This window comes from Haematobia irritans, chromosome 4 (genome assembly GCF_050003625.1).
Source record: "Haematobia irritans isolate KBUSLIRL chromosome 4, ASM5000362v1, whole genome shotgun sequence".
In the NCBI taxonomy this organism is placed as follows: domain Eukaryota; kingdom Metazoa; phylum Arthropoda; class Insecta; order Diptera; family Muscidae; genus Haematobia; species Haematobia irritans.
Genome location: NC_134400.1, coordinates 117,351,195 through 117,363,725, shown reverse-complemented (window position 1 = coordinate 117,363,725; position 12,531 = coordinate 117,351,195).

The window sequence follows — 12,531 nt, the reverse complement described above, 5'->3', positions numbered from 1 at the left end:
TTAATTTTTTTCAGGATTTTCACCAAAATTTTGATTTTTTGGGGGTGGTCACGAATTAACCTCCTTTTGGCTCTAGGACGCATATTTAAGGAGATATGGCCTATTTATGTTTTTCATATAAAAAATTTGATTTTTTGAAGATTTTCACCAAAATTTTGATTTTTTGGGGGTGGTCACGAATTAACCTGCTCTTGGCTCTAGGACGCATATTTAAGGAGATATAGCCATATTTAAGGAGATATTTTATATAAAAAATTTGATTTTTTGAGGATTTTCACCAAAATTTTGATTTTTTAGGGGTGGTCACGAATTAACCTCCTTTTGGCTTTAGGACGCATATTTAAGGAGATATGGCCAATTGAAGGTTTTCATATAAAAAATTTAATTTTTTTCAGGATTTTCACCAAAATTTTGATTTTTTGGGGGTGGTCACGAATTAACCTCCTTTTGGCTCTAGGACGCATATTTAAGGAGATATGGCCTATTTAAGTTTTTCATATAAAAAATTTGATTTTTTGAGGATTTTCACCAAAATTTTGATTTTTTGGGGGTGGTCACGAATTAACCTCCTTTTGGCTCTAGGACGAATATTTAAGGAGATATGACCTATTTAAGTTTTTCATATAAAAAATTTGATTTTTTGAGGATTTCCACCAAAATTTAAATTTTTTGGGGGTGGTCACGAATTAACCTCCTTTTGGCTCTAGGACTCATATTTAAGGAGATATGGCCAATTTAAGTTTTTCATATAAAAAATTAGATTTTTTGAGAATTTTCGACAAAATTTTCATTTTTTTGGGGGTGGTCACGAATTAACCTCCTTTTGGCTCTAGGACGCATATTTACGGAGATATCGCCAATTTAAGTTTTTCATATAAAAAATAAAATTTTTTCAGGATTTGCATCAAAATTTTGATTTTTTGGGGGTGGTCACGAATTAACCTCCTTTTGGCTCTAGGACGCATATTTAAGGAGATATCGCCAATTTAAGTTTTTCATATAAAAAATGTGATTTTTTTAAGATTTTCACCAAAATTTTGATTTTATGGGGGTGGTCACGAAATATCCTCCTTTTGGCTCTAGGACGCATATTTAAGGAGATATCGCCAATTTAAGTTCTTCATATAAAAAATTAAATTTTTTGAGGATTTTCACCAAAATTTTGATTTTTTTTGGCGATGGTCACGAATTAACCTCCTTTTGGCTCTAGGACGCATATTTAAGGAGATATCGCCAATTTAAGTTTTTCATATAAAAAATGTGAATTTTTTCAGGATTTTCACCAAAATTTTGATTTTTTAGGGGTGGTCACGAATTAACCTCCTTTTGGCTTTAGGACGCATATTTAAGGAGATATGGCCAATTGAAGTTTTTCATATAAAAAATTTAATTTTCAGAGGTTTTAATTTTTTGTGGGTGGCCTTGAATTAACCTCCTTTTGGCTCTAGGACGCATATTTAAGGAGATATAGCCAATTTAAGTTTTTTATATAAAAAATTTGATTTTTTGAGGATTTTCACCAAAATTTTGATTTTTTGGGGGTGGTCACGAATTAACCTCCTTTTGGCTCTAGGACCCATATTTACGGAGATATCGCCAATTTAAGTTTTTCATATAAAAAATTTAATTTTCAGAGGTTTTAATTTTTTGTGGGTGGCCTTGAATTAACCTCCTTTTGGCTCTAGGACGCATATTTAAGGACATATCGCCAATTTAAGTTTTTCATATAAAAAATGTGATTTTTTTCAGGATTTTCACCAAAATTTTGATTTTTTAGGGGTGGTCACGAATTAACCTCCTTTTGGCTTTAGGACGCATATTTAAGGAGATATGGCCAATTGAAGTTTTTCATATAAAAAATTTAAATTTTTTCAAGATTTTCACCAAAATTTTGATTTTTTGGGGGTGGTCACGAATTAACCTCCTTTTGGCTCTAGGACGCATATTTAAGGAGATATGGCCTATTTATGTTTTTCATATAAAAAATTTGATTTTTTGAGGATTTTCACCAAAATTTTGATTTTTTGGGGGTGGTCACGAATTAACCTCCTTTTGGCTCTAGGACGCATATTTACGGAGATATCGCCAATTTAAGTTTTTCATATAAAAAATGTGATTTTTTGAAGATTTTCACCAAAATTTTGATTTTTTGGGGGTGGTCACGAAATATCCTCCTTTTGGCTCTAGGACGCATATTTAAGGAGATATCGCCAATTTAAGTTCTTCATATAAAAAATTAAATTCTTTGAGGATTTTCACCAAAATTTTGATTTTTTTGGGGTGGTCACGAATTAACCTCCTTTTGGCTCTAGGACGCATATTTAAGGAGATATCGCCAATTTAAGTTTTTCATATAAAAAATTTGATTTTTTATGATTTTCAACAAAATTTTAATTTTTTGGGGTGGTCACGAATTAACCTCCTTTTGGCTCTAGGACGCATATTTAAGGAGATATGGCCAATTGAAGTTTTTCATATAAAAAATTTAATTTTTTGTGGATTTTCACCAAAATTTTAATTTTTTGGGGGTGGTCACGAATTAACCTCCTTTTGGCTCTAGGACGCATATTTAAGGAGATATCGCCAATTTAAGTTTTTCATATAAAAAATTTGATTTTTTGAGGATTTTCACAAAAATGTTTATTTTTTGGGGGTGGTCACGAATTAACCTCCTTTTGGGCTCTAGGACGCATATTTAGGGAGATATGGCCAATTGAAGTTTTTCATATAAAAAATTTGATTTTTTGAGGATTTTCACCAAAATTTTAAATTTTTGGGGTGGTCACGAATTAACCTCCTTTTGGCTCTAGGGCGCATATTTAAGGAGATATGGCCAATTTAAGTTTTTCATATAAAAGATATGATTTTTTGAGGATTTTCACCAAAATTTTGATTTTTTTGGGGGTGGTCACGAATTAACCTCCTTTTGGCTCTAGTACGCATATTTAAGGAGATATTGCCAATTTAAGTTTTTCATATAAAAAATTTTATTTTTTATGATTTTCAACAAAATTTTAATTTTTTGGGGTGGTCACGAATTAACCTCCTTCTGGCTCTAGGACGCATATTTAAGGAGATATGGCCAATTGAAGTTTTTCATATAAAAAATTTAATTTTTTGTGGATTTTCACCAAAATTTTAATTTTTTGCGGGTGGTCACGAATTAACCTCCTTTTGGCTCTAGGACGCATATTTAAGGAGATATGGCCAATTTAAGTTTTTCATATAAAAAATTTGATTTTTTGAGGATTTTCTCCAAAAATGTTTATTTTTTGGGGGTGGTCACGAATTAACCTCCTTTTGGGCTCTAGGAAGCATATTTAGGGAGATATGGCCAATTTAAGTTTTTCATATAAAAGATATGATTTTTTGAGGATTTTCATCAAAATTTTTATTTTTTGGGGGTGGTCACGAATTAACCTCCTTTTGGCTTTAGGACGCATATTTAAGGAGATATCGCCAATTTAAGTTTTTCATATAAAAAATTAAATTTTTTTCAGGATTTGCATCAAAATTTTGATTTTTTTGGGGGTGGTCACGAATTAACCTCCTTTTGGCTCTAGGACGCATATATAAGGAGATATGGCCAATTTAAGTTTTTCATATAAAAAATTAATTTTTTTTTTGCATTTGCATCAAAATTTTGATTTTTTGGGGGTGGTCACGAATTAACCTCCGTTTGGCTCTAGGACGCATATTTAAAGAGATATGGCCAATTTAAGTTTTTCATATAAAAAATTTGATTTTTTGAGGATTTACACCAAAATTTTTATTTTTTGGGGTGGTCACGAATTAACCTCCTTTTGGCTCTAGGACGCATATTTAAGGAGATATGGTCAATTTAAGTTTTTCATATAAAAAATTAGATTTTTTGAGAACGAATTAACCTCCTTTTGGCTCTAGGACGCATTTTACCGAGATATCGCCAATTTAAGTTTTTCATATAAAAAATTTGATTTTTTGAGGATTTTCACCAAAATTATAATTTTTTGGGGGTGGTCGCGAATTAACCTCCTTTTGGCTCTAGGACGCATATTTAAGGAGATATGGCCAATTTAAGTTTTTCATATAAAAAATTAGATTTTTTGAGAACGAATTAACCTCCTTTTGGCTCTAGGACGCATTTTACCGAGATATCGCCAATTTAAGTTTTTCATATAAAAAATTTGATTTTTTGAGGATTTTCACCAAAATTATAATTTTTTGGGGGTGGTCGCGAATTAACCTCCTTTTGGCTCTAGGACGCATATTTAAGGAGATATCGCCAATTTAAGTTTTTCATATAAAAAATTTGATTTTTTGAAGATTTTCACCAAAATTTTTATTTTTTGGGGGTGGTCACGAATTAACCTCCTTTTGGCTTTAGGACGCATATTTATGGAGATATCGCCAATTTAAGTTTTTCATATAAAAAATTAAATTTTTTTCAGGATTTGCATCAAAATTTTGATTTTTTTGGGGGTGGTCACGAATTAACCTCCTTTTGGCTCTAGGACGCATATATAAGGAGATATGGCCAATTTAAGTTTTTCATATAAAAAATTAATTTTTTTAGCATTTGCATCAAAATTTTGATTTTTTGGGGGTGGTCACGAATTAACCTCCGTTTGGCTCTAGGACGCATATTTAAGGCCAATTGAAGTTTTTAATATAAAAAATTTGATTTTTTGAGGATTTTCACCAAAATTTTTATTTTTTGGGGGTGGTCACGAATTAACCTCCTTCTAGCTTTAGGACGCATATTTAAGGAGATATCGCCAATTTAAGTTTTTCATATAAAAAATTTGATTTTTTGAGGATTTTCACCAAAATTTAGATTTTTTGGGGGTGGTCACGAATTAACCTCCTTTTGGCTCTAGGACGCATATTTAAGGAGATATAGCCAATTTAAGTTTTTCATATAAAAAATTTAATTTTTTTCAGGATTTTCACCAAAATTTTGGTTTTTTAGGGGTGGTCACGAATTAACCTCCTTTTGGCTCTAGGACGCATATTTAAGGCCAATTGAAGTTTTTAATATAAAAAATTTGATTTTTTGAGGATTTTCACCAAAATTTTTATTTTTTGGGAGTGGTCACGAATTAACCTCCTTCTAGCTTTAGGACGCATATTTAAGGAGATATCGCCAATTTAAGTTTTTCATATAAAAAATTAAATTTTTTTCAGGATTTGCATCAAAATTTTGATTTTTGGGGGTGGTCACGAATTAACCTCCTTTTGGCCCTAAGACGCATATTTAAGGAGATATGGCCAGTTTAAGTTTTTCATATAAAAAATTAAATTTTTTTCAGCATTTGCATCAAAATTTTGATTTTTTGGGGGTGGTCACGAATTAACCTTCTTTTGGCTCTAGGACGCATATTTAAGGAGATATGGCCAATTTAAGTTTTTCATATAAAAAATTACATTTTTTTCAGGATTTGCATCAAAATTTTGATTTTTTGGGGGTGGTCACGAATTAACCTCCTTTTGGCTCCAGAACGCATATTTAAGGAGATATGGCCAATTTAAGTTTTTCATATAAAAGATATGATTTTTTGAGGATTTTCATCAAAATGTTGATTTTTTGAGGGTGGCCTTGAATTAACCTCCTTTTGGCTCTAGGACGCATATTTAAGGAGGTATGGCCAATTTAAGTTTTTTATATAAAAATTAAATTTTTTTCAGCATTTGCATCAAAATTTTGATTTTCTGGGGGTGGTCACGAATTAACCTTCTTTTGGCTCTAGGGCGCATATTTAAGGAGATATCGCCAATTTAAGTTTTTCATATCAAATATTTGATTTTTGAGGATTTTCACCAAAATTTTTATTTTTTGGGGGTGGTCACGAATTAACCTCCTTTTGGCTTTAGGACGCATATTTAAGGAGATATCGCCAATTTAAGTTTTTCATATAAAAAATTAATTTTTTTTAGCATTTGCATCAAAATTTTGATTTTTTGGGGGTGGTCACGAATTAACCTCCTTTTGGCTCTAGGACGCATATTTAAGGAGATATCGCCAATTTAAGTTTTTCATATAAAAAATTTGATTATTGAGGATTTTCATAAAAATGTTGATTTTTTGAGGGTGGCCTTGAATTAACCTCCTTTTGGCTCTAGGACGCATATTTAAGGAGATATGGCCAATTTAAGTTTTTCATATAAAAAATTTGATTTTTTGAGGATTTTCACCAAAATTTTTATTTTTTGGGGTGGTCACGAATTAACCTCCTTTTGGCTCTAGGACGCATATATAAGGAGATATGGTCAATTTAAGTTTTTCATATAAAAAATTAATTTTTTTTAGCATTTGCATCAAAATTTTGATTTTTTGGGGGTGGTCACGAATTAACCTCCGTTTGGCTCTAGGACGCATATTTAAAGAGATATGGCCAATTTAAGTTTTTCATATAAAAAATTTGATTTTTTGAGAACGAATTAACCTCCTTTTGGCTCTAGGACGCATTTTACCGAGATATCGCCAATTTAAGTTTTTCATATAAAAAATTTGATTTTTTGAGGATTTTCACCAAAATTATAATTTTTTGGGGGTGGTCGCGAATTAACCTCCTTTTGGCTCTAGGACGCATATTTACGGAGATATCGCCAATTTAAGTTTTTCATATAAAAAATTTGATTTTTTGAGGATTTTCACCAAAATTTTAATTTTTTGGGGTGGCAACGAATTAACCTCCTTTTGGCCCTAGGACGCATATTTAAGGAGATATGGCCAATTGAAGTTTTTCATAAAAAAAAAATTATTTTTTTGAGGATTTTCAACAAAATTTTAATTTTTTGGGGGTGGTCACGAATTAACCTCCTTTTGGCTCTACGACGCATATTTAAGGAGATATGGCCAATTTAAGTTTTTCATATAAAAAATTTGATTTTTTGAGGATTTTCACCAAAATTTAGATTTTTTGGGGGTGGTCACGAATTAACCTCCTTTTGGCTCTAGGACGCATATTTAAGGAGATATAGCCAATTTAAGTTTTTCATATAAAAAATTTAATTTTTTTCAGGATTTTCACCAAAATTTTGGTTTTTTAGGGGTGGTCACGAATTAACATCCTTTTGGCTTTAGGACGCATATTTAAGGAGATATCGCCAATTTAAGTTTTTCATATAAAAAATTAAATTTTTTTCAGGATTTGCATCAAAATTTTGATTTTTTTGGGGGTGGTCACGAATTAACCTCCTTTTGGCTCTAGGACGCATATTTAAGGAGATTACGCCAAATTAAGTTTTTCATATAAAAAATTTGATTTTTTAGGATTTTCACCAAAATTTTAATTTCATGGGGTGGTCACGAATTAACCTCCTTTTGGCTCTAGGACGCATATTTAAGGAGATATGGCCAATTGAAGTTTTTTGATTTTTTGAGGATTTTCACCAAAATTTTAAATTTTTGGGGTGGTCACGAATTAACCTCCTTTTGGCTCTAGGGCGCATATTGAAGGAGATATCGCCAATTTTAGTTTTTCATATAAAATATTTGCTTTTTGAGATTTTCATCAAAATGTTGATTTTTTGAGGGTGGCCTTGAACTAACCTCCTTTTGGCTCTAGGACGCATATTTAAGGCCAATTGAAGTTTTTAATATAAAAAATTTGATTTTTTGAGGATTTTCACCAAAATTTTTATTTTTTGGGGTGGTCACGAATTAACCTCCTTTTGGCTCTAGGACGCATATTTAAGGGGATATGGTCTATTTAAGTTTTTCATATAAAAAATTAGATTTTTTGAGAACGAATTAACCTCCTTTTGGCTCTAGGACGCATTTTACGGAGATATCGCCAATTTAAGTTTTTCATATAAAAAATTTGATTTTTTAGGATTTTCACCAAAATTATGATTTTTTGGGGGTGGTCGCGAATTAACCTCCTTTTGGTTCTAGGACGCATATTTACGGAGATATCGCCAATTTAAGTTTTTCATATAAAAAATTAAACTTTTTTCAGGATTTTTACGAAAATATTGATTTCTTGGGGGTGGTCACGAATTAACCTCCTTTTGGCTCTAGGACGCATATTTAAGGAGATATCGCCAATTTAGGTTTTTCATACAAAAAAATTTAATTTTTTCAGAATTTTCGCCAAATTTTCATTTTTTGGGGGTGGTCACGAATTAAACTCCTTTTGGCTCTAGGACCCATATTTAAGGAGATATGGCCAGTTGAAGTTTTTTATATAAAAAATTTAATTTTTTCAGAATTTTCGCCAAAATTTACATTTTTTGGGGGTGGTCACGAATTAACCTCCTTTTGGCTCTAGGACGCATATTTAAGGAGATATCGCCAATTTAAGTTTTTCATATAAAAAATTTAATTTTTTCAGAATTTTCGCCAAAATTTACATTTTTTGGGCGTGGTCACGAATTAACCTCCTTTTGGCTCTAGGACGCATATTTACGGAGATATCGCCAATTTAAGTTTTTCATATAAAAAATTTAATTTTTTCAGAGTTTTCGCCAAAATTTTCATTTTTTGGGGGTGGTCACGAATTAACCTCCTTTTGGCTCTAGGACGCATATTTAAGGAGATATCGCCAATTTAAGTTTTTCATATAAAAAATGTGATTTCTTTTAGGTTAGGTTAGGTTAGGTTAAAGTGGCAGCCCGATTAAGATTCAGGCTCACTTAGACTATTCAGTCCATTGTGATACCACATTAACTAAAAGTACCTATTACATATGGGCACTTCTAGTTTTAACCGCTGAACCTTCCTGATTATTTTTCTTTGTTGAACCAACCAGATTGTTCCAAAAACATTAGCAGACTGCTTAAGTTAACGTTTTCCAGATCCGCCAGTAATCTGAAGCTATATGCTCCTAAAAGTTGCTTGCGCTTTACACAAAATGCAGGACACTCACACAAGAGGTGTTTAATTGATTCTTTTTCCTCCGCATCATGACAGCTCATACAATAGTCATTATACTTCGCGCCAATAGTTTTTGCAAAATCGCCTATCAGGCAGCGACCCGTTATAGCAGATATCAGGAGTGATATCTGACGTCTCGAGAACATTAGCATATCTAGTGTGCGGTTTAAGTTGAAATGGGGCCATATTTGCTTGGTGTCGTTACAACCCTTGCAATTCTCCCATCGAACATTTGCCATCCTAACAGCCTTCTCACGCAGCATGAGCTTGCAGGTAGCTAGGGGCATACCAACAAATTCCAGTTCCCCTGGAATATGTAAGGTAGTCCCTAGCCTTGCCAACTCATCCGCTTCGCAGTTCCCCGGTATGTTCCTATGGCCAGGCACCCATATTAGGTGAATATTGTACTGCTCAGCCATCTCATTGAGAGATTTGCGGCAGTCGATGGCCGTTTTCGAGTTGAGGAACACAGAGTCCAAGGATTTTATTGCAGGTTGACTGTCTGAGTATATATTAATGCCAATATTTGTTGGAACATTACTTCTCAGCCACTTCGCCACCTCTCTTATTGCTAATATTTCTGCCTGAAAAACACTACAATGATTAGGTAATCTTTTCGCTATTCGAATTTCCAGATCTTTAGAATATACTCCGAACCCCACTTGTCCATTCAATTTGGAGCCATCAGTATAGAAATCTATATATCCTTTATTCCCCGGGGTCTGTGTACACCACGCCTCACTGTTGGGAATTAGAGTTTCAAACTTTTTGTCGAAAAGTGGTTTTGCCAGGGTATAATCCACTACGTTAGGCACATCTGGCATTATTTTGAGGACCGAACTATGACCGTACATTTTTTCCGACCACAGCGATAGCTCGCGCAACCGCACAGCCGTTGTTGCAGCTGACTGTTTGGCCAAAATGTCTAAAGGCAATAGATGTAGCATGACATTAAGGGAGTCTGTTCCTGTCTTACTAAATGCGCCTGAGATACATAAGCTCGCCATACGCTGAACTTTATCTAAACAAGTCGGTTTCTGAAGTGCCGGCCACCAGACTACAACACCATATAGCATTATAGGTCTAACTACTGCAGTGTATAGCCAATGCACAATTTTTGGTTTTAGTCCCCACTTTTTCCCTATTGCCTTTTTGCACGAGTACAAAGCTACCGTGGCTTTTCTCGCCCTCTCTTCAATATTAAGCCTAAAATTCAGCTTCCTGTCCAAAATAACGCCAAGGTATTTTGCACACTCACCAAAGGGAATTTCAGTACCCCCTAAGGAAATGGGCCTAACCGTGGGAGTTTTACGATCTTTGCAGTACATGACTAGTTCTGTCTTTGCTGGATTTACACCAAGACCATTATCTTTCGCCCATTTCTCAGTCATCCGGAGAGCTCTCTGTATAATATCTCTGATTGTGGATGGGAATTTTCCCCTGACTGCTAGCGCCACATCATCTGCGTATGCCACCACTTTTATCCTTTCTTTTTCTAGGGAAACCAGAAGGTTGTTTATAGCAACATTCCAAAGAAGAGGTGATAGAACTCCTCCTTGGGGAGTGCCTCTGTTCACATACCTTTGTATGTTTGCTTGCCCTAGTGTGGCTGAAATACGTCTCTTTATTAGAAGTTCGTCTAAAAGCCTAAGTATACCTGGATCAACATTCAGAGTTGTCAGTCCATTTAATATCGAGCTCGGATGGACATTATTGAACGCCCCTTCGATGTCTAGAAACGCCACGATTGTGTATTCTTTGACAGATAGTGAGCTTTCAATAAAGCTGACTAGTTCATGCAATGCGGTCTCAGTAGACCTGCCCTTCGAGTATGCATGCTGTCGTTTCGAGAGCAAACTTGAATCCACGCTAGTTCTAAGATACATGTCTATCATCCTCTCCAGGGTCTTAAGTAGGAATGAGGATAAGCTGATTGGTCGGAAATCCTTCGCACTCGAGTGAGAGGCTTTTCCTGCTTTAGGTATGAAGACGACTTTTGTTTCCCTCCACTTTTCTGGAATATATGCTAAGTTTACACATCGTTTATATATCACCGTCAACCAGGGGATAACTCTTTCAGCCACTGCCTGTAACTCCGCCGGAGTAATTCCATCAGGTCCGGGGGATTTGAATGGTCCAAAGCTATTTAAAGCCCATTTTATTCTAGATTCCGACACAATTTCCTCGATAGGAAATGATCGCTGAGCCTCTGTTACACCGCCGGAACATGGTTCAACCGTCTGATTTCCAGGGAAGTGTGTGTCCAAAAGTACCTCCAACGTCTCCTCACTGGACGTTGTCCAATTTCCCTCCGATGTTTTAATGAAACCCGGAGCGGTGTTAGTGGATGCTAGTACCTTCCGTAGTCTGGAAGCCTCTGACGTATTCTCAATACTGCTACAGTAATCATCCCAAGAGTTTTGTTGAGACCTTCTCAGTTCTCGTTTATATTCTCTCAGATTCATCTTGTAAGTGTCCCAATCCTCCGGAGCTCTTGTGGACTTTGCATTGTTAAAGAGCTTCCTGCAGGATTTCCTCATATTACTTAACTCCGTAGTCCACCATGGCGGCCGATTTTTTCCCCTTGGCTTTCCTCTAGGGCAAGCAGCTTTCAGTGAAATGTTGAAGGCCTTAGTAATCCGCTCCACTGCGTGTTCGATATCTTGCACAGTGCCCATATTTGTCTCCGGCATTTCCGGTATCATCGAATTGAACGATTCCCTATACCTATTCCAATCAGCTTTCCTAACATTTGGCGGAAATATGGTCTTTGAAGTACGAACAGCCAATCTGAAACTGATGTAGCGATGATCTGAGAAGCTATGTTCCCTCAAAACTTGCCACTCAGATATCTTATCATTCAGTTCCGGAGAGGTCAACGTTACGTCCAAAACCTCTTGTCTGTTCCTGGTGACGAAGGTTGGTGCATCTCCCTTATTGCAAACTACCAGGTTAGTACGCAAAATAAACTCTATTAGCGACTCTCCCCTTGCATTAGTATCACTACTTCCCCAAATACTATGATGTGCATTTGCATCGCATCCCATAATGAGTTTTGTCTTTGTTTTTAGTGACTCCTCAACTAAGGTCTTAACGGCACAGGGTGGCATCTCCCTATCATGTCCCATGTAGACCGAAGATACCCAATATTTGCATGTGGATATCTCTAGACTGGCTACGACAGTGTCTGCATTGCTCAATGAAGGAAGCAGAAACAAGTTTAGTTCGTTTTTAGCAATTATACATGCTCGATTTATATCGGTACCGGTATTATGCAAAAGTTTGAAACCCGGAGTGCTTAATTCACAGATCTTGTTCTTATATATGTGTGGTTCTTGAATAAGAACTATATCTATGTCTCCTTTCATCAGGAGAACTTTTAAGGCAGCACAAGCGGCCTTACAATGGTGAAGATTTATCTGGAGGAACCGTAGAACCATCCAAATTTTCAACCACCGTCACATCAGCCGCTTCAATTGAGTCATCAAGGGCTTCCTCTTCACAGATCTCGGTGACTCTCGCAACAATCCGCGGTTCAGTTTTGGTGAGGCTTGAGCCTGTAGAAACTTCCCGCATATGATTTTCGCCATAGTCTGCAGGTTTTATGTCTCCTTCGGCTTCGCTAGGAGATTTTTCCACTGCTGACTCTACCGGAGGCTTGTCCGTTTCGG